The following is a 21,783-nucleotide window of genomic DNA, read 5'->3' as shown; positions in this document are numbered from 1 at the left end:
TGCAATTCACAATCTCTTGCCCTTCCAAACCTCCTGCCAAGAATGACACAACAAGAAGACCCTTGCCAAATGTAGGCCCCTTGATCTTGAACTTCCCAGCCTCCAAACAGTAAGAAATAAATTTCTTTATACATTACCCAGTCTCATATATTCTGTTATAGTCACATAAAACAAATTAAGACATGTGACTATATTGCATTTTGATGGACCTGTGGGTTAAATCCACTTTTTGGCTATTATAAATAACGCTGCCATGAACATTTATGTACAGATCTTTGTATGGACATCTCTTTTCCATTTGTGATATGTGCCCATGAGTCAAATTGCTGTGCCATATGGGAACTCTGCACTTCACTTTTTAGAGAAACTGCTGAACAGTTTTCCAAAGTAGCAGCACCACGTTACATTCCCACTAGCAGTGTATGATCATTTTAATTTTTCTATGTTATTGATAACACTGGTATTGTTTGGTTCACAGACAGTTTCATGGGTGAGAAATGGTGGCAGAGTGGGCATTTTTACAAAAATTTTGATCTAAACTAGAATATAAATGGATCTTAGCATCTTTATTTCTTCGTTGTATTTTTAAAAAACTGCTTCAGACACTCAGGAGGGTTCAAGACCCACCTAGTTGAGTCAATCTCACTCTTAAGCAGGAATCCAGTTACGTACTTGTATGTGTACCCCTGCTTATGTGTCCATGGTAGGTGGTAGGTGCTCTATCAGTTGGGGAACAGACAGTGTTTTTTCATTTTTTTTCTGTAAAATATTTAAAGTATTCAGTAGGTTTAAGTAAAGTGTTAATGTTAACTTATACAACTTATTTTTATGGTTTTTAATAACTGGATGCATATTAGTAAAATCCCTTGAAATTAATGGCAGAATGAAAGTCTATGAGACTATGCAACACTCACCTGTAAGAATTGAGGGGAAGAATGGGACTTTGGGTAGGTTGATATCCCTTCTAGCAGGGAATAAGTCACATTTTGAGAGTCATTTTATCTTTCTCTAATATAGATTATCAAATGATATTAAGGAATTTTTTTTCCAGGAAGTTAGGAATTACAAATTGCCTGACCCAGATTTCTTCTTTATATCGTGTGCACGTGTACTATACAAACCTGGCCTCCTTACCTCTGGAGAATCTCATAACCTTACCATCAATTCATCAAAGCTGCTTGATGCTATGTGCCACAGGGCACAGAAGAAAAGTAAAAGATACAGCCCTACTCTTAGGCACTAACACTTTATGTGGAAAGACACAATCTAGGGCAGTAAATTGCAATTCTTTAAAACAAAGTGCCAAACTGAATACATTCTAGGAACACAAGGGTAGGCTCTGGGAGATGATGGTTAGAATTCCAAGGGACAGATTTATGGCCTAAGTAGGAAATAACATAGACTTTAAAGCTTTCTAGAATTCCTACTAATGTGGGATTGGAAAGAGCCCAAGATGTCCTAATATCTGGCTGAGCAGAGATCTCATATTCTGTCATAGGTTTGAAAACTGTAAACTTCTTGGCAATGGAGGGAAAGTATTTTGATGAGAGGCAGTAGGTGGGTGTGATGATCTATCTCTGTTATCTCTATTTTATTATCTCTATTCCTGTTTTGGGTAAAAGAAAGGGAAAGGAGAAGGTGTCTCATTTCAGGACACTTTGAGTTATAGATCACTTCTCTCTAGGGCTGAGCATCATTCCTCAAGTTGGAAGTTCAGCATACTTTCCCAATTATCTGTAACCCAATTTCTTCATTATTTAAACCAAAAGAATGTTTTGTTTTGGCACTATGACAGAAAAATATGGATAGTTACATTGATTGATTACAAAACTAACCAAACCACAAACAAACACAAAAATTGACCTCCCATTTCTACATCTTGAATTTCTTCTATGGTCAGAAATGTACAAAGCTATTCATATTTGTTTTTTCAAAAAGTTTTCATTACTGGTTGGTTCCAATTCAATTGTGCCTGAAAGTAGGTTTTAGAAGAGGAAGATGAGTTCTGCAGTAGTTAAATTTACCCTGTTCTGTGCTATCATTCTGCTGTCAATATAAACTTATCTAAAATGTACTTATTTTTCTCATTGGTTGCCTAGGTCAAAGCATGCACTTTAAAATTTCAGCTGTGCAGTTGTCATAAACTCACCATAAAATCTGAAGCAGCTATTTATTAATTTTATAAACTAGTCAAGAGTTTGTATTCTTTTAGACATTATAATAACTGAATTATACATAGTATAATTACACCAAATTTGAAAATGAGAAAAGCGAATCTTAGGGAGAGGCAAATTCTTACAATATCACAGTTAGTTAGGGAGAGAGCGTAGATTCACATTGAGATCTTTTTGCTTGTAAATCCATTTTATCATAACATTTTGACTCATTTATTTCAATATTAAAATAATCTTGTAATAAAAAAATTTGAACGTGCACTCCTGTATGTATATGCATAAAAGAGTAATAGAAAATTAACAAAAACCATTTTCCAAATATTTGTAATATATTTCTAAAGAAAGCCCGCTATTGTGTTATTGGTAGTTAATTCGTAGTTTTCATAAGCTTTGGCTTCATCTATATTTTTATTGTCCAAAATGAATTGTAGAAAGGAAATTTATCAAAATATGAAACTTAGTTATATATGGCCAGTAGGGTTATGGGGGTTTTAAAACTGATAGTTCTTTTTCTATTTTGCAATTTTATTGTTTTTATTGTTCTGTATTTTAGTTGCTAATTATAAGCTATTATGCTGTGTCTCTTTTACAGCTATTTCAGAAGTGCCTGGCACAGAGTTGGTGCTCGGGAGACACATGTGAACAAGATACTTGAAAAACAACACGGAGTGAACTATGCTTTCTTATGTACATTTTTTCTTTCTTTAATCTGCTTTTAACATAAAGAAACTTTATTGTTACCATTATTTCACAGAGAGAGATGGCAGTTTAGAGTGTTGAGGTAGCCTGCCTGAAATCAAAGGGTAGTAAGAGCTGACATTTAAAATTATTTTGATGCTAAAACCTGTCCCTTTATCCTGATAATAGAGGTATTTATTTTTACATCAGAAACTTGGCATTTCTAAAAGCTTCATATGGACTTTTCAGGAAGGTGGGTAGTACTGATTGATACCAACTTGCAGTGGTATTTGGTAAACTCTGCTGGGGCTAGTTTGGTCTTTACTTCAGTAGGTGCCTGGAAGCAGGTTTCTCTCCTGACCTACCATGGGAACAAGATGCCAGATGTTGCTGTGGAAAGCGGGTGTTCAGAAAACTTCTGTGGAACTGGCACATGTCTATGTGGATGAGTCTTACCTTCTCTACCACTTTCTTAATTGCCAAACCATGTCCAGTTGTTTGTAAAAACGACATAAGGAAGAATTAAAAATTGCTGATAAGCTTTCCCATCCTTCAAACCAGCATTTTTCTGTAGCAGTGGAAGGCTGACAGAGCCAGCAGGCCTCCAGCTACTGCCTTCCTAATTGGTTATGTTGTGTTCTGGGCTCTTACTGGCTTTTTCACCAAGGCATAAGAACAAGCCCCAGATGGTCGCTCCAAAACTAACCTTTGTGCTCCAGGCCTCATCCCGTCCATCTGGCCTTTTATGCATATTAATAGATTCTTCACCTGAGCCCTAGAAATCAGAAATGGAAATGTACTTGTTTCCTTTGTCCCTGTGTTGCCAAGAGATAAATCACTGAAGTCCAAGCAGTGTGTTTTTCCAAAGATAGCAATTCCTGGCTGCTTAGGATTGTGCTAACCCTCTTGTCTCACAGTGCTTAGCAGGACTCTGAAACAGATTCATTAGACCGTGTTTTACATTCCTTCATTCTCATTCTTTATTCAAACTGCTCTTAGTTTCTTCCTTGCTTGAGTTTCTTCTCACTATGATAATACTAAAGCTTTTGAATCATTTACTTGTTAGTCGGCACTTGCTGTGGAAAAAATATTCATGATAATAGTTTGCATCTATTGAGTACTATCAATCCTGTAAAGATACTTGTAAAGTATCCCCATTTTATAATTATGTGAGAGTAAATGACTTGCCCACTTACTATAAAGCATTCTCTCTCTCTCTCCATATGTACGTATATATATCCAAATACATATATAACTGACAGATCCAGTACATAAACTCTGTTTAATAAGCATTATCAAACCATGCTTATTTTTTCTAACTATGCCACATTCACACTTGATTTTTTAAAAAAAATCTTTTAAACCTAACTGTGGCTTGCAGCAAAGAGAATCACCTGGTGTACTGGAGAGAGCAGGGTAAGGTGGCACTGTGGACATATGCATCTTAATTCTTCTAACTATGCAATAAAATGCCAGTGAAATAAAAACTGTAAGAAGAGACTTGCATTGACATGCAATCTACAGAATAATTACATTGTGATAAAACATTTACGATAAAAAATTTGAAGCATTTATCCCAATATATGAAAATAGACAAATTTTGGACTGAGATCTCATCTACATTAACCTGCTGGTGATGGAAGAACCATATATTAAGTATTAGTAAAACATACTTGCTTTCCCGTTATTTTATATACAAATAAATATAATAGTAGTTATAATATTTTCTTTCCACATCCTGTTGATTTATCTTGTATATGCTTATATTGCTTGTATATTATTATTACCTCTAGGCTTAGGGCATCTGATTTTCCTCCACTGATAATCATATCCCTGCCTGATTGTCACCTAATTGCTGCAAAATCCTTGCCAGATCCAAGCAACTGAATAGCCATCCTCTGATGACCCCGATGGATTGCAGAGAGTGTGATGTAGGGAAATGGTCTGGAGTAACATTAACTTCTTTCGAATACCTAGAGCTTCCCCACTTCTTTCCAAGGACCATTTATTAAAAAGCACTTTCATTCTCTCTGAGCTTTCTTAAGGCTAAATGAAGACCACTGATTTGGAAACTAATCACATGCTCTCCTAGTTTGTCTCAAGAATGTGTTGTAAATGATGCAATGAATAAACACCCAAAAGAAAAGCATGATTTTTTTTGGTAGGTTCATACAGCAGACCATAAAAAAACATATACTTGGCTAGCAGTAAAATCTATCAAAGTTTTTCAACAGCCCCATATTTTTTACATTCCTTCACTGCCACCAGCAGCTGCCTCTACATATGTTCCTTGATTTTATGGGTGCATTACAACAGCATCAAAGCTGTTGTAACATTGCAGGCACGTTTTTATGGGGAGTGATTTCAGCATTATGCCATCCGGCTGGCCCACCCCAGCCTTCTGTTGCTGGAATGGAATGGCAAAGACATTTAATGAAGGAGATAAAGAGTAAGATAGAGAGTGGGTGGCCAAGAATGAATGCTGTCTTTCCTCCTTGCTAGGGAAAGGGGCTCAAAGATGACCACCTTTAGCAGCTCATCAAGACAACCAGTGTCCCCAGAGATGTCCAGGAGGGCAAAGTGTCACAGCATCCTCATTTCTGTGAGCAGATAGCACAGGAAGAAGCAATTTATAACCTTCATAATGACAGCACGTTTTGTGTATGTGGTTAGTAATAGATGAGAATGCTTATGTTCCAGTAGGGTGATCATAATGATTATATCATTATTATCATTGCATGTAATAATTATATACTTATGTCATTAATATTGAACATTTAGGCTGTATCTATAGGAAGGAAGTATTTCCAAGAGTTTTGCATTTAGGGACCCAAGTTTTATTTTCCTTAGATTTAGATAGCAAGTGATCAGATGGTATGGGGGTGGCTTGTATTCATGTCCAGAAGGTCCTCAAATACCACCTCTTTCCCAAGACTTGTCTTTGCTGTCTGCACAGGGCATAGACTTGAACATGCCTAGTTTCTGCTTCATTATAAAGAAGTGCAAGGGTGGGCAGTAGAAGGAAGGGAGAATGCAAGTATGTGAGTGAGAGACAATATGATGATTTCCCTTTGGCACAGAATATAAGAACTCATGTTATCACCTTGAAGACTCTGAACAAGCCTCTTTTAAAAGAAGTGAGGGAGGCTCCATTATCATTATTGAGGAAGTTATACTTTAAACAAGGATTTCTAGAGCTGGGCTTCAGTCTGTACTTCCAATGAAGTGAAAGCCAATGTCTTCAAAGTGATACTATGTTTCAGTTAACCAGATGTTAACTAACCACCTTGAGCGTGTTGAAGCGGTGCATTTCCAGGCATTTCTTGTTTGTTCGTTTTTTCTAATGCAACTTCTACTGTTCCAGGTTCTATGGTAAAAGTCACCTAGCAAGTTGCTGACTTATCGATACAAATAAATCCTGAATACCTTTGACAGAAAGAAACACAGCACTTGTTTTTGCTAAAAAAATAAAAAACAAAACAAACAAAAAACCAAGTCAGAAGTTAGCCAATGCCCCTTTATTCCATCTTACAAGTGGTAAAGCTGAGGTGTAGAGAGATGGAGAAGGGGATTAGTCATGGTACAAAGCAGAGTGGAGAACAGACCAGTAGTGAAAACTTCTGACGTCTCTTCCAGTGCTTGTTTTCAGAATTGCTTTTAACTTTAAGCTTAGAAGTCAGTGTCCTTACCCTGAAAGCTGTCAATTCTTTATTTGGCTTTCATGCATTAAGAGAGTATTTTTTGGAAAGATGTGTTGGGGGGAGCATATTTTTCCAGGGTGAGTGATGGACTGACACTGAGCCCACGGTACTCCTCCTGCCATTACAGCTCATGAGCAGGGCCATAACTCTTGAAAGCTGTGCCCAAGCTAGATGCTCTGTGGTGTTCCATCTGTCTTTCCTTTGTACCATCCAGAACATTTGACATTCTTCCCAGTGGTCCAAGTGCTTTTAATCTGGCTTAATCCTTGTGAATTTCTCTGATGATGTTTTAACTGGAGAAAAGACAGAATCACTGGTCTCCTGTTTTGTCACAGTTACAACATTTTTTATTTCTTTATAAACATAAGAATACAAAGAAATAAGCTTGCACAACAGCTCACACTTGTAATCCTAACACTTTGGGAGGCTGAGGCAGGAGTATCACTTGAGCCCAGGAGTTTGAGACTAACCTGGGCAACACAGGGAGACCTCGTCTCTACCAAAAAAAAAAAAAAATTTTTTAGCCAGGTACTCAGGAAGCTGAGGTGGGAGGATGGCTTGGGCTGGGAGATAGAGGATGCTGTGAGCAGGGGTTGTGCCACTGCACTTGGTCTCAGTAATATTAATAATAATAATAGTATTAAGAAATCAGAATGTATACTGTCATAACATTGTTTTTAAAAAATATAAATTCTTTAGTTTCCAGAGGAATCTTTTGGACTTTTCTTTTTATTTTGTAAATTTATGTTCAAGATCTTTAAAATATATATATATATATATATATATATATATATATATATATATATATATAATTGCATTTTCGGTTTTGCGGTACATGTGAAAAACATGCAGGATTGTTGCATAGGCACATACGTGGCAATGTGGTTTGCTGCCTTCCTCCCCATCATCTATATCTGGCATTTCTCCCCCTGTTATCCTTCCCCAACTCCCCAACTCCCACTGTCCGTCCCCTAGTTCCTTCCTACATACCTCAGTGTGTGATGCTCTCCTCCCTGTGTCCCTGTGTTCTCATTGTTCAACACCTGCCTGTGAGTAAGAATGTGCAGTGTTTGATTTTCTGTTCTTGTGTTAGTTTGCTGAGAATGATGGTTTCCAGGTTCATCCATGTCCCTACAAAGGACACAAACTCATCGTGTTTTATGGCTGCATAAGATTCCATGGTGTACACATGCCACATTTTCCCTGTCCAGTCTATCATCGATGGGCATTTGGGTTGGTTCCAAGTCTTTGCTATTGTAAATAGTGCTGCAATGAACATTCGTGTGCATGTGTCCTTATATATCCATGTTCAACATCTTTTTGTCATAATGTTTACTCCTCTCACTTCCATCTCAGTAAGACCTTAGAATTAGGAGAATACCCTAGTTTGCATTTTCTAATAAGATTCCATGGAAGTGAAGGGAAAAATAAACTTCTGTAAGTTTCTAAAAATAAAGATAACTCAAAAAACAAGGTCTGTGCTAGATATTTTGCAAATAATATTTCGAATCTATACCATGCAGTTTTCAAATTCAGTGATACTTCCCATGTGACAAATGAGGAAAAGGATAATTAGAATACCTGAATTTCCCTACACATTTTCATAGATAAACAATAGCACAGGATTCCAACTCTTTCACCTACTTCAAACTCATTTTCTTTTTACTGTACTGTGTGGCCAGGTTACATACTGAGCATATTCCCATTATTTCTCTCATTTAATCTTCACATTAACTCTTTGAGACAGGGGTTTTCAGTCAGTTTGACAGATAAGGAAACTGAGGACCAGAGAGGTGAAGTAATCTGTTTTAGGTCACTCAGCTAATAACTGGCAGAACTGAGGTTCAAATTTATATTGTCATGACTCCAAAATCCATGTTCTTCTTATCTGAACATCTGACTTGTAAGTAAAATGCAGTTATGGACCTATTTGATCAGATTGTCAACTCACAATGATTTGTTTAAAAATAAAGCCATGCTGTTATTATTTGTTTTAATTTCAAAGAATGTTAGTTATTCAGATTTTTTTCAAGTTATGTGTCTGATCTCCCTGAGTGGTGCCAAATAAGTGAAGAACTAAGGAAAGATATGGGGTTTCAGAAGAAGTGGCAACCAGGAGCACATGTGACTGAGATTTCCAATTTTTTTCAAGGGTCACCATATGGCAAAAGGATTAGCTTTTGTTCTAAATGATGTGCTAGATGAGAATTATGGCAGATGATGAATGTAAGCCATAGGAAAAATATTTTGGATGAGTATAAGTAAATGATTTCTAAAAGTCAGAGCTGTCGAAATATGGAATAGTCTGTCTTGGAATGTGACAATATTCAGGAGAGGCAGAGTTACCAGTTGGCTGGGTTACTGTAGTAAAGATCTGATGACATTTAAGGCCCTTGAGATTGGATAATTTCCTGACGTGGCTTTGTATTCCTGTGTATTCAACACTGCATGCTTGCCTGCTAATTCTGCAGTATCTGGAATGTGTTCCCTACCAGTGGGCACAGGTGGCTTAGAAAAATAGAGAGCCCAGAAGGATGGATCTCTGTCTCAGTCTTCATCAACTATGGGGATGTCAATCTATAATGCGAAAGGATGAAGAAATATAGTGCCAAATATCACCAATGAGCCTCTGTCAAAGTCCTAGACAAGGAAGAAAGAATATACAATTTTCAGTGTTCCTCTTTCATTTGTGTTTTCTTTTGTCTTGGTGCCTCAATAATCAGAAAAGAGAAAGAAAAATAAACACTGTTGTATCAGGCTGTTTGGAAAGGGCACAGATTAACTAAAAATCTCAAGTCTTGAGTACAGTTACCACTCACAGTATTGATCATTTCCTTTTTCATTTGAATGGCAGTAACAATGTTTATGATAAGATAATAATTATTGGGAAGTTATTATACTTTAGCTATTATTATTTGTGAAATCCTATGGGAAAGCAAAATAAAGTGCAGAAAGCTTATATAATACAATCACCCAGCTACTAAATGGCAGAGCTAGGGCTCAAATCAGGTTCCATTTCATACCAAAGCCTATGTTCTTATTCTCTTTGTTGTTGATAATCTCCTTCATCTGTGATGAGTCTTAACTTTTGTATCATCACATAGTTTGTTAATATTTTTCCCTATTGGTTGGTTGTATCTTTTTTGATGAGATGTCAAGAAGGAGACACAGTAGGTCGTTTTTTGTGTGTTTTTCTTTTTTTTTTTTTTTTGAGACGGAGTTTTGCTCTTCTTACCCAGGCTGGAGTGCAATGGCGTGATCTCAGCTCACCACAACCTCTGCCTCCTGGGTTCAAGCAATTCTTCTGCCTCAGCCTCCCGAGTAGCTGGGATTACAGGCGAGCACCACCATGCCCAGCTAATTTTTGTATTTTTAGTAAATATGGTGTTTCACCTTGTTGACCAGGATGGTCTCGATCTCTTGACCTCGGCGGTCCACCCGCCTCGGCCTCCCAAAGTGCTGGGATTATAGGCATGAGCCACTGCACCCGGCCTCTTTGTGTGTTTTTCAACCATGTGGACTGTCCTTCTATAAATAGGGCAGTGAAAGAACACTAGATTAAATACTGACCTTGGTCTAGTTACATTATTCTCTTTCCACCTTAATTTCATTGAGTTTAAACTAAAAGCGTATGTTAGTTTGTGTTTCCTGAAAGCAGACTCTGAAACAGGTATCTTGGTGGAAAGATTGTTCTTAGGAAGTAAATCTAGGAAGCAGATGTGAAGAAGTAAGGAAGAAAAGCCAGTAAAAGAGAACAATATTGAAGCCACTCTGGTAGGCAACAGGGTTCAATTCCTCTAGGACCCCTCAGGAGCATCCCAAATGTTTTCTAGGATGAATGGTACACTTGTCCATCTAGTCCTGCCTCCTTTTACTGAGTGTTGCCCTTCGACTTCCACTCATGCTCAGAGAGTTGATCGTGGAGCAGAATATGGAAAAGTATGGTACACACTTGATAGGCAATTGACAAGGCAAATGAAGCATCAAGTTTCATAGAAATGGCTACCATAGTTGCAACTGAAATCAACATGGCCTTAGGGAATACCATGTAGCACCAGTGAAATCTACCACACAGAATTAAAATGGACGTGCTATAAAATGTCTTTCAAAATAAAATGTATAAATCCATGCAATTTTTGATCTAGAGTTATATGCAACCACTTAATTTAACTCCCTGTTTTTCAATGGTGAAAGTTAAGGTTCCAAAGAGAAATGATTTACCCAAACCACCCTGTGAGTTAATGGATGAGTGGAGCCTCACGCCTGAGTCCTCTAGGTCTGGCCCCTGTACCTCATGGTTCATTTCCTAGCTGATGCTATTAATGCCTAATTCATGACCACTTTCTTTCTGTAGCCTGGAAATCCTAAAGACGGTTATCTCCAGTGGCTTAGTTAAGCCTTTTCAAATGTTATCTCAACAGAATTGTCTTAACTATGTTCGTTAATTCTTCCTGAGACTCCAGAGTGAGGGGGATCGGGATTATAGTGAAGGCGGGGCAGGCAACTCCTTCTCCAGAACTGTGCGTGACTCACATAGTTCAACTCTATTCCTTGTAATCCTTTCACGTTGCCATTACCAGTTGTATTTGCATACATCTATTGTGCACAGTAAAGGCTCTGAGGGATTGCCAAGATCATGAAATCCAATAAGGATACTGAGTTCTGTCTTCTGAACTAAGGAGCGCAGTAATTAAAGCAGTATTTACAATGCAATAAAGGCAGAGCTAATTACTGGCAAATGCGATAGAGATGATGCTCTTTCCCAGTGAAACTTGACTGGAACCAGCCTTTGCTATAAATCCTCCAACTGTCTCGTTTGTTAATTATAATCTTCATAATCCCCTTCTTGGCAATATTTGCCTAATTTGTTGCTACTTAATAGCAAAGAATTAATGGAAACTGAGGTAGGAGTGATAGAGCTCCCGATGACTATTTGTGCCCCTGAATCAGTGACACATTAGTAAAGACCAGGGACTATTGGTAATGACCTTAAGCCCAAATCAGGGCATTCTTTGGAATATGCAGCAAGATCTGATGCTTTGTTAAGGTGCATGGGGATTTATGTTTGATATCTGCTTCCAGACTACGTACAGGATTGACAAGTTAGAAGGTGCCTTTTCTATATCTTTGTCATTAAAAACATATCCTCAGTTAGGAGTCTCTTTGCCTGGTGCCGGGACTGATCAATGTTTTCTCAGGAGAGGCCTTATCTCTATCCCTGGTCTCAAAATGCCTGAAGTAAAATTTATTACTGCAGACAGGGGTCAGGACATTTTTCCTGCAAAGAGCCATGTAGTAAATATTTTAGGCTATGTGAGGCCACATGTGATCGCTGTCAAATATTCTCCTCCTCCTCCTCCTCCTCCTCCTTCTTTTGCTTTTTTTCCTCTTCTTCATATTTTACTCCTCCTCCTCCTTCTCTTTTTTCATTTTCTCCTTTTCTTCCTTCTTCTTAATAATGCTTTAAAAATGTAGAAGCCACTCTTGGCTTCCAGGTCATATGTAAACAGGCTATGATTGAGTTTGCCTGAACACCATATTGTGGTGACACCTGCAGTACATTGTATATTTGCACTATATGTAAAATAAAAGACCCCATTTAGTGCAGAACCAGATAATTAAGTGGTCATATCCTAACCATCTATTTCTGTCAATGATTAAATTTGGGGTTAGAGATGTAGAGTGAGGGGAACATGCAAGATATATAACTATGGGACAATGATAAACAATTTTTTTTATTAGTCTAGGTTGATTCCTAGTTTTTCTAAAGTTGTATTTAAAAATCAAGAAATGTGATTATCTGTAACCTTAAAAACTATTGTATTATTTTCCCCCATTGACTTTCTTTCCCTCCATTATTTATCTTTGTGGCTAAATTCTTAGAGAATACCTAAGTAGTATTAATTTCAATATCTGAGACAACGCTGGTTTTAGTAACACATTTTGCATGAGAGGAGTGCAATGAGGGATTGAAGGACAGAAAATGTGATTTGGCATCAGAGTTTAACCATAGGCCTGGGACCAAATGACAGTTCTAGGGCCCTGCTTCCCTATGGAGGAATGGATCTTGACATTTTGTGGAACAGGCTCACATATGTCTGGTTTCCCTTAATTAAAAGACAGACCAGCTCTTTAATCCACGTCACCATAATGGCACTTCTCATACCCCACACACATTACTAAACTCCACCACCACCAACACTACCCGGGAGTGGGGTAGAGTCTATTTCCCCTGGCTGAGAATCACTGCATTGTCTAGTTCTTAGGTGCTGGGGTTGCAATATGAAGGCGCACCTCATAGGTTATTAAGTATATGGCTGTAGGAAGGAGGCTTGGAAAGATGCAGAGCTCTGTGCTAATGGCATAGCCCTCCTTTTTAGTTCTATCCCATATTACAGCTAGAAGATAATATTCTTGCTGCAATATTTCCCCAGGAGAAGAGTAGGGGTAATTTTTCTATGTCTGTGTGCCCTATCATCCATGCTGTCTTGTAATAGGTGAACAAGGTTTGAAAAATCACATCACTTGACAAAACCACTGGTGGCCTGTTCGCAGCTCAGTGCAGTACGGCCTCAGTGCTGTCCAGGTGGAAGAGCTGGCTGAACTCAAGCAGCTCACAGATGGATTTCTCAACGTGTGTGAAGAGAGAGTGGATTGCAATATAATTATTTAAATAATTCTGGCTTCTTATTTCTGAAGTGAGATTGCATTCCCAGAGCATAGCAAGTCACAGGTAGTCATTCCAGGGCATTCCAAAGTCCACATGTGCTTCTGTGGAAATGTGGTGGTGCCATGAGCCTTCCATTCTCCTTCAATGATGGCTCAAGGTTGACTGTTGTGAGAAAGAGATGGCTCTTAGGATTCAATGCCAACAACAGGTTCTTATTTGAAAGTGGTGCAGCATGATGTGTGGAAAGAGCATGTGTTTTAGCTCATGCTTCAGCATATGTTTAGATAAGTGTGTATTTAAATCTCTTGTCTTCCACTTGCTGGCAGAGGAATCACGGGCAAGTTACTCAAGTTCTCTGAATCTCAAGGATTATAATGTCTTCCTGGCAGGGTGAATGAGAAGATGATTCATGATCGGTGCCCAGGCTCTCATAGCTGCTCCACATTCCACTGCTATTGATATCAATAATAATAAATCAGATGAGCCTCTCCATAAAACCATCGTCTATTCACAGTTTATTATTGATTACTGCTAATCAGCAATGAGATGGGTATTCTATACATTCCTAGAAGTACAGAGTAAGGGTCCTTCTTTTTGTCAATGCCAGCATCCTTTTGCATGTGACTTTAAGGATAGAGTTGTGTGAGGCAGTGCCGCATAATATAGGGGACAAACCTAATTCCACATCTGCCTTGTCCAATGTCTATGTTTTTAGGGGAAGTTTTTCAATCCTAATAGGCCTTTCTTGTTCTCTGTAAAATAAAGGTATCTAAACATATCTCATGGGTTATTGTAAGGATTCAGTGAGACAACAAATCACTGCCTGCAGCTTCTAATACCTATTAGGTGCTCAGAACAAGCAGAATGTCTTTATATTTCTGTTCAGAGTTTGTCCTTGGCAAGATTTGCAATAGACAAAGTTTTAGACTTGGTTTCCTTGCTTCTTTGTACTTTTTCCTTTAATGTATTCAACTTTACGGTTTTGGAGGCACCCAAAAATAGCCCATTCACATTCAGCAAAGGTAATTTTTTACTCTGCTTTCTCTTTCTATTTGGTGAACCTTGCCTCTCTTACCATTAAAGAGGTATTATATAATCTCCAAAACGGTGACAATACATCAGGGTCAGGTGTGCAAAGTGTCTGTGGACATTTGAAGCTAAGGCAGGCCCCTGGCGGAGTCAGTCACAAGAAGTGGCTGGACTAGGTTGGAGCACATACATGGGGTGGTGATTATCCGGGCCGCAGTAAGGCCACACAGCAACCCACACTGAGATTGGCATAAGCAAACCCTGAACAATAAGTCAGAAGGAGGTAAAGACGCAAGGCTGATAGGATCTGTGAATTTCATCAGGCTAATTTGTAATGTTTCACAGGTCTACAATCCTTTATCTAAAACTCCTGGGGCAAATGGGTTTTGTAGTTCAACACTTTTCAGATCTTAGAAAGGTGCTATAGTAGTACATGTAACGCATATTATATAACACCCCCAGCGAGGTCTGGGGCAGCACCACATTCCCAAACACCATTACTTTCTCAAGAAATATTCCCACTAATTGAGTAAATTTAGATTAAAAATAGCCTTATGTCACTCCAGGTCAGATTTTTCCACTAAATGAGATCAAGTCAGGTTATATTTTGACACCAAATGAGTTAGGAAAATACTTTTGGTTTTCAGAAGTTTTGTATTTTGGCACTGCTAATAATGAACTGTGAACCTGAATCAGAAAGCAGACAAATGCAAAATTATGGTCAAACATGAGTCAAGATAAAAACAATTCTCACATTCTGTTATCCTTGTACCTAGAGTTTATTTCTTTGCCCAATAAATGTTAATTGAGTGACATCAGCAGGTCAGGCAGGGGCTACAACAGTCGAACAACACAGGAAAAAAACCTCTCCCTTATGTATAAATCTTCTGACACAGGGCCAGGCACGTGGGCACTTATCCTTCCACTTTCACTTTGCTTTCTATTTTAGATAAAGGAACTATTCATCTTTACCTATTTTCACCTTTTCTGTGAGCTTTCCCGGACTGATCCAGGAAGAGAAAGTAGTTCTCTATATGGTATCATACAGTACAATGTGATCTGCTCTGTTTCCACCTTACTCCTCAGTTAAACCAAGAATACCTGAGGAAAGGCAGCGTTAGAGGATTCTTAGCCTAGGGCCCTGTGCATAGCAGATGTTCAGCGAATGTTTGGTGAACAGATATCTTGTGCTCTGGATAATTGAAACACCTTCGTATTTCAATTTTATTGAATTCTATGGAAAAAAACTCCAGAATTTAGTCACTCCCTATTTTCTGACTGTCTGAATCATTACCTTTATTTCTGAATTATTAAGTTCAAAGCAAGTAATAAAGCATATTGTTAGTGTCACACACCAGCAGTGAATCACCAGTAGTGATGGTAATTTTACCTTTTTCTCCTATCTTAGCTTTACAACATTATTACCCTCTTGAACTATCAGATATTAAAATCATATTAATAATCAAGAACCTGTATTAATCTGTCTAAAAGTTAAATAATGTAATAGCACATTTGAAGGTTAGTGGCACCTATTGGTTATAATTCACCAAACACAAACTTAGCTCCTTGCCTCTCTAGATATAACAAAAAATTGTATTGTTTTCTAGAAGATTAATTATCATTATGATATCTTGTAATATGCAATAAAATTAATGTAATTTGTATGACTAAGGCTTTTATGTCATCAGTTAAAGTTAAGAAGGTAGACTCCGAGGCAGGGTATACGGATTGCTTACTTTGGAATAAATGTCTTCTTGCTTTCCATATTTCCCTAATGTTTTATTTGGTTTGATTAGAAATAAGGGTCTGAGAAAGAGCTCAGATATGACATTTTGGAGTCTTACTTATTTGCCTCTGACTGGCTAGGTATCTGCTATGGTTTGGATTTTTGTCCCTGCCCAAATCTTACTGACTTGTAATCCCTGATGTTCAAGAAGGGTCCTGGTGGGAGGTGACTGGATCAAGGGGAAGATTTCCCCCTTGCTTTTCTTGTGATAGTGAATGAGTTTACATGAGATCTGATTGTTTAAAAGTGTGCAGCACCTCCTCCTTCTCCCTCTCTTCCTCCTGTTCAGGACATGCCTCCTTCCTCTTTGCCTTCCACCATCATTATTAGTTTCTTGAGGTTTCCCCAGCCATGCTCCCTGTACCTCTTGTGAAACCATGAGCCAATTAGACTTCATTTCTTTTTATATTACCCAGTAGCAGGTAATTCTTTATAGCAGTGCAAGAACAGACTAATACAGCATCTTTGGGAACTTGACCTCCAGGGAATTGGTTTCTCTATTTATAGTGAAAGATAAATGTCTTCTCCATTTTTCCCCAGATAGTACTGACACATTGAATGTGATAGTTCCTGTGAATTTCTTTTCAACTCTTGAAAAGACAGTTTTGTCCATTCAAGTGTAGATTGGAAAGAATTTGAGATCTCTTATACTCATTGGCTCTACTAACGTAGGGAAGAGCCTTCACTTTTCTATTTCCCAGTTTTCTTAACATTAACACAGGAATCACATTTTTACCTGGCCTACCATGAAGCAGTATCAAAATCACCTCTGCAAAAATTATAACTTAGAAAATTATGACATTGATAGAGATTTAACCTAAGCAATTCCATCTTGCTTCTAACCTCCAAGCTTTTCTTGTTCTTTCCTGGGTGTAACACAAACTAACTTTGGGAGGAATTTAGTTTAGAGTATAACGTTGAAACAAAGATGTTGATAACCTTTCCTGAAACAAACTCCCTCCTTGGTTGGGGACCAAACTGCATTTGTAAGACTAACAAATCAGCCACAAGATTAGAAATTATGATGTAACAGATTTCATCATAATTTGAAGCTAAAGGCTACAAGATTCTAAACCTCCCCACCTGCTCTTGGGGATAAGAAATACGATTGCAAAACCTAAAATGGATGCTTGAGATATTTTTCAGACTCTGCACTTGATGGATCAGCTGGTGCCACCCAGATGTGTAAACTGGCTTATCTGGTCTTGTGGGCCCCACCTAGGAACTGACTCAGCACAAGGAGACAGCTTCAACTCCCTGTGAGTTCATCTCTGACCTAACCAATCAGCATTCTCCACTCCCTGGCCCCCTACTGACCAAATTATCCTTAAAAACTCCCAGTCTCATATATGAGGCCAACAATCATATGAAAAAATGCTCATCATCACTGGTCATCAGAGAGATGCAAATCAAAACCACATTGAGATACCATCTCACGCCAGTTAGAATGGCGATCATTAAAAAATCTGGAGACAACAGATGCTGGAGAGGATGTGGAGAAAAAGGAACACTTTTACACTGTTGGTGGGAGTGTAAATTAGTCCAACCATTGTGGAAGATGGTGTGGCAATTTCTCAAGGCCTTAGAAATAGAAATCCCATTTGACCCAGCAATCCCATTACTGGGTATATATCCAAAGGACTATAAATCATTCTACTATAAGGACACATGTACACGAATGTTCATTGCAGCACTGTTTACAATAACAAAGACCTGGAATCAACCCAAATGCCCATTGATGATAGACTGGATTGGGAAAATGTGGCACATATACACCATGGAATATTATGCAGCAATCAGAAATGATGAGTTTGTGTCGTTTGTATGGACATGGATGAATCTGGAGAACATCATTCTCAGCAAACTGACACAAGAACAGAAAATGAAACACCGCATATTCTCACTAATAGGCGGGTGATGAAAAATGAGAACACATGGACACAGAGAGGGGAGTACTAAACACTGGGGTCTATTGGGGGGAAAAGGGGAGGGCCAGAGGGAGGGGGAGGTGGGGAGGGATAGCCTGGGGAGAAACGCCAAATGTGGGTGAAGGGGTGAAAGCAAACAAAACACACTGCCATGTGTGTACCTATGCAACTGTATTGCATGCTCTGCACATGTACCCCAAAACCTAAAATGCAATAAAAAAACAAGAATAAAAGAAAAAGAAAAAGAAAAAAAACTCCCAGTCTCTGAATTTTGAGGGAGTCTGATTTGAGAAATAATAAAACTCTAGTCTCCCATTCAGCTAGCTCTGTGGAAATTAAACATTTTCTCTACTGCAATTCCTCCGTCTTGATAAATCAGCTCTATCTGGGCAGCTGGCAAGAAGAACTCTTTGGGTGGTTACACTGTTATGAAACACAAATGTTTGCAAAAGCACTTTGTGAAATATCAGTTGCTGTGTTATATAACACACACACACACACACACACACACACACACACACACACACATATATATATTTACTATTAATGATAAGGTGAGATTATTCACATCAAAGGAGTTCATACTCACGGAACTGAGACTAGTGTCTATGTTAACTGGTACCAGTTACCTCTTATGTATGAAGTGATTCTGAGAGACCATGATATCTCAAGACCATGAAGCTTCTACGGGAATTCAAATAGATGTTAATAGTCCAGTGTGTACATATACATTAGGTTTTCACGTCAAGCACCTAATTGAACAAAGACCAGATTAACACACTCTCTGGAACTGCTTTCTGCAGCATGAACTATAATAGGAGCCATTAGGAATTGACAATCTAATCTTGTTCTTTGTGAGCTCAGATAAGAATTTCTCACCCCACTAAGAGGCAAAGGTAGGATTTGTCCTCTGAGTCTCTAAAAGCAACTAATCTAAAATTCTGAAAGTTTGAAGTCAGACTAACAGATTGATCCAGTGAAAAAAGAAATAACCAAATCTTTTTGAGTATCAAGTAAAGCAGAAAGAAAGAAATCCAATAGTGGAATAAGAGTTTGGAGGGGTATTTCCAGAGACTTAATGCTGTGAATGCTTAGAATCATCTTGAATTTCTCTCCTAAACTTCTGACTTTTAGAATTTGATAAATTATAGCACAGCATGTTAGAGGGAAGCCTTTTTGTCTGTCAAATTGGCTTAATCTCCTGTGGCTGTAGAAGCTCTTTAAGGTATTAATGAATCTGGGGGAGAAGTTTTATTCTCAGGATTTTGTCTGTCCCCTGCCTCTCCCATGAATACTACTCTGTACTTTTTTATCTTGACCCAGATATGAAATCACCCTTTTTCTTGAGTCACATAAAAGTTTCATTCAAGGAAATTTTGGGGGTTTCCTTTTGCAAATCTTATAGGCTCTACTGCAGACACAGGTCAGGGAATGTAGCTAGCCACCAAAATCTGTGTTGTGTCAGTTTAGTTATGACTGGGGATCTCTAATTTTAGCCATGATCAACCAAACAAGAGAAAAAAAAAACCCTTTCTGTTATCAAGTAGAACGAACAAATAAAGTAATAGCTTGCCAAAAGAAGAAATTGCATGGATTTTAAAAGGTGGAGTTAAAGCTCAAATCAATGTTCTTAGAAGATTGTTTAGTCAGAAGTTGCTATGGTTTAAATATTTTCTCTCAAACTCATGTTGGAATTTTATAGCCATTGTAACAGTATTAAGAGATGAAACCTTGAAGAGTGATTATGTCGTAAGGGGTCTGCTTTCATGGAAAGTTTAATTATGGTGGGAATGAGTGAGTTATTGTGAGAGTAGTTTCCTGATAAAAAGGATGATTTCAACCTGACTTTCTCTCTTTGTCTCAGATGCTCTTTGATTTTGTGATGCCTTTCCACATTGGGATAACTCTTTCCAGAGGCTACAGCCATGCTCTTGGACTTTCCAGCCCCCATGAGCCAAATAAATCTCTTAAAAAAATAAATTACCAAGTCTTTGGTATTTTTTTATAGTAGCAGAAAATGGACTAAGATAGATGGTGACGTATACAAAGAGGTGACATGAGCATCCAAGCTTGTCTTCATTTTCCTCTGCATTCACTTGCTTTCTCAATTGTTGGTTCTGTTCTGTTCACAACTGGAACTCCAAGCCCACCACCAGACCACTATCTGTGGGCCCACTGAGGACATTGCTATTTGACATCAAGAGCTTCCCCTAGAAGCAGCAGGGTCTACAGACCTCTGCATAGTTTGATCTTTGTGTTTCATTTCAAGAACCATACGTGCTTGAACTCCACTCATCCATCCACATCAGTACTTCAGACAGACTTACTAAGGTTTCCCTAATCTTTTCAGTCACCTTTCCAGACAGTCACTTCCTCAGCTATGCCACAATTGTCCAAATTCTAATTCCTACATTAAATTCTGTTCCCATATTACTTATAGCATCTTGGCTGATAAGCAGATACTGTAATCCTGATTTTTCTCTCTTGAGCCCACTATCCTGTTATTTCTCCTCTTTCATTTTCTGTTTTTATATAAAGCACTACATAAATTGTTTCCTTTTTCCCTGATGATGAAATAAATTTGTTTCTGCATCAGAGCTTTAGCTTTTTACTCCAATATGATGTCAAGGTATTGCCAATAGTTTAATTAATTTCCTTCTTTAGAGGAATGTGAGCATTTACCTGTGCTTTTATGTATTTGGAAGCAATCCGGGTACTACAATATTTGTGAGGAAAGAAGGGGTATTCTCTGTAGATATGATTAAATGAAGGATCTTGAGATGATGGGAGGATCATCCTGGATAATTTAGGTGAGTCCTTAATGTCACCACGTGCATCTTTCTAAGAGGGAAGTAGACCAAGATTAGACCACCACACAGAAGTGAAGGAGGCAGCAGAATGATGGAAGCAGAGATTGGAAGCATGCAGACACAAGTTAGGGAGTGTGGACAGCCACCAAAATCTGAGGGAGGCATGGAACCAGGTTTTCCTCTGGGGTCTCTGGAGGGAGTGTGGCTCTGCTGACATGGTGTCCTGATTTCAGCTAATCAAAACTGATTCCCAGATTCTGGCCTCCAGAACTGTGAGAGAATAAAGTTATGCTATTTAAAGCCATGAGGTTTATACTAATTTGTTACAATGGCCATCCAAATCTTACACACCACCCTAGTATTGTCCTCTGTGAGTCTACTGCTTGCTAATCATGGAGCCCATGCTGCTTGCCTTTGCCTCTGTGCCCTTACATGAGGTTCTCCCTGGAGGACTACCTCCTCCAAAGGTATCCATTTATGCAACTTCAATTTTCCCCTTAAAAATTCAACTCAGACATTACTTCTTGGTGAATTCCTTACTGAATCTTGATTTGGCTTAGCAACTCCTCCTTTGCCTTCCAAGACCACCTTTGTTTCTCTGCTAGAACACTTGTCATACTATACTTTGATTATACTAAAGTTAACATCTCCATTGTCCCTGCTAGAAAACATCTTGAAGGTAGAAATTATGTTCTCTACAATTCTAATTTCTAGCATTAGGAGGGCATATATTAAAAACACAGTAAATGTTGGGTGAATGAAAGAATATAAGAATAAATGAGATTGAATGAAGGAAGTGAAGGAAATAACTCACATTAATATTTTTGATACTTACAATTTGCTTCAGAAAAATGATTTGTTAGAGAGGTCTATACTGTGAAGCTAAGAGATTTTCTGGAAATTATAATTATTTCTGCTAACCAAGTCTTTTGTTCACATGAACTGGGAGAGATGACTCAAGAATAACTTTGCTCAAAGGATTGAGTCATTCTTTAATGTATTATTTC

General features: G+C 38.2%; 1 long non-coding RNA gene across 1 annotated transcript; it reads right to left on the bottom strand.

Annotated features, from left to right (window-relative positions):
- Positions 1-319: 319 nt before the first annotated feature.
- Positions 320-18,733, bottom strand: LOC144577948 (uncharacterized). The gene is made up of 2 exons (XR_013522784.1): positions 18,596-18,733; positions 320-6,846 (listed from the first exon to the last, which is right to left on the bottom strand). It is a non-coding gene; the product is annotated as an uncharacterized LOC144577948 (long non-coding RNA).
- Between the last annotated feature and the right edge of the window lie 3,050 nt (positions 18,734-21,783).

Source organism: Callithrix jacchus, chromosome 10 (genome assembly GCF_049354715.1).
Source record: "Callithrix jacchus isolate 240 chromosome 10, calJac240_pri, whole genome shotgun sequence".
Classification (NCBI taxonomy): Eukaryota; Metazoa; Chordata; class Mammalia; order Primates; family Cebidae; genus Callithrix; species Callithrix jacchus.
This window is presented reverse-complemented; position numbering and strand designations above follow the sequence as displayed.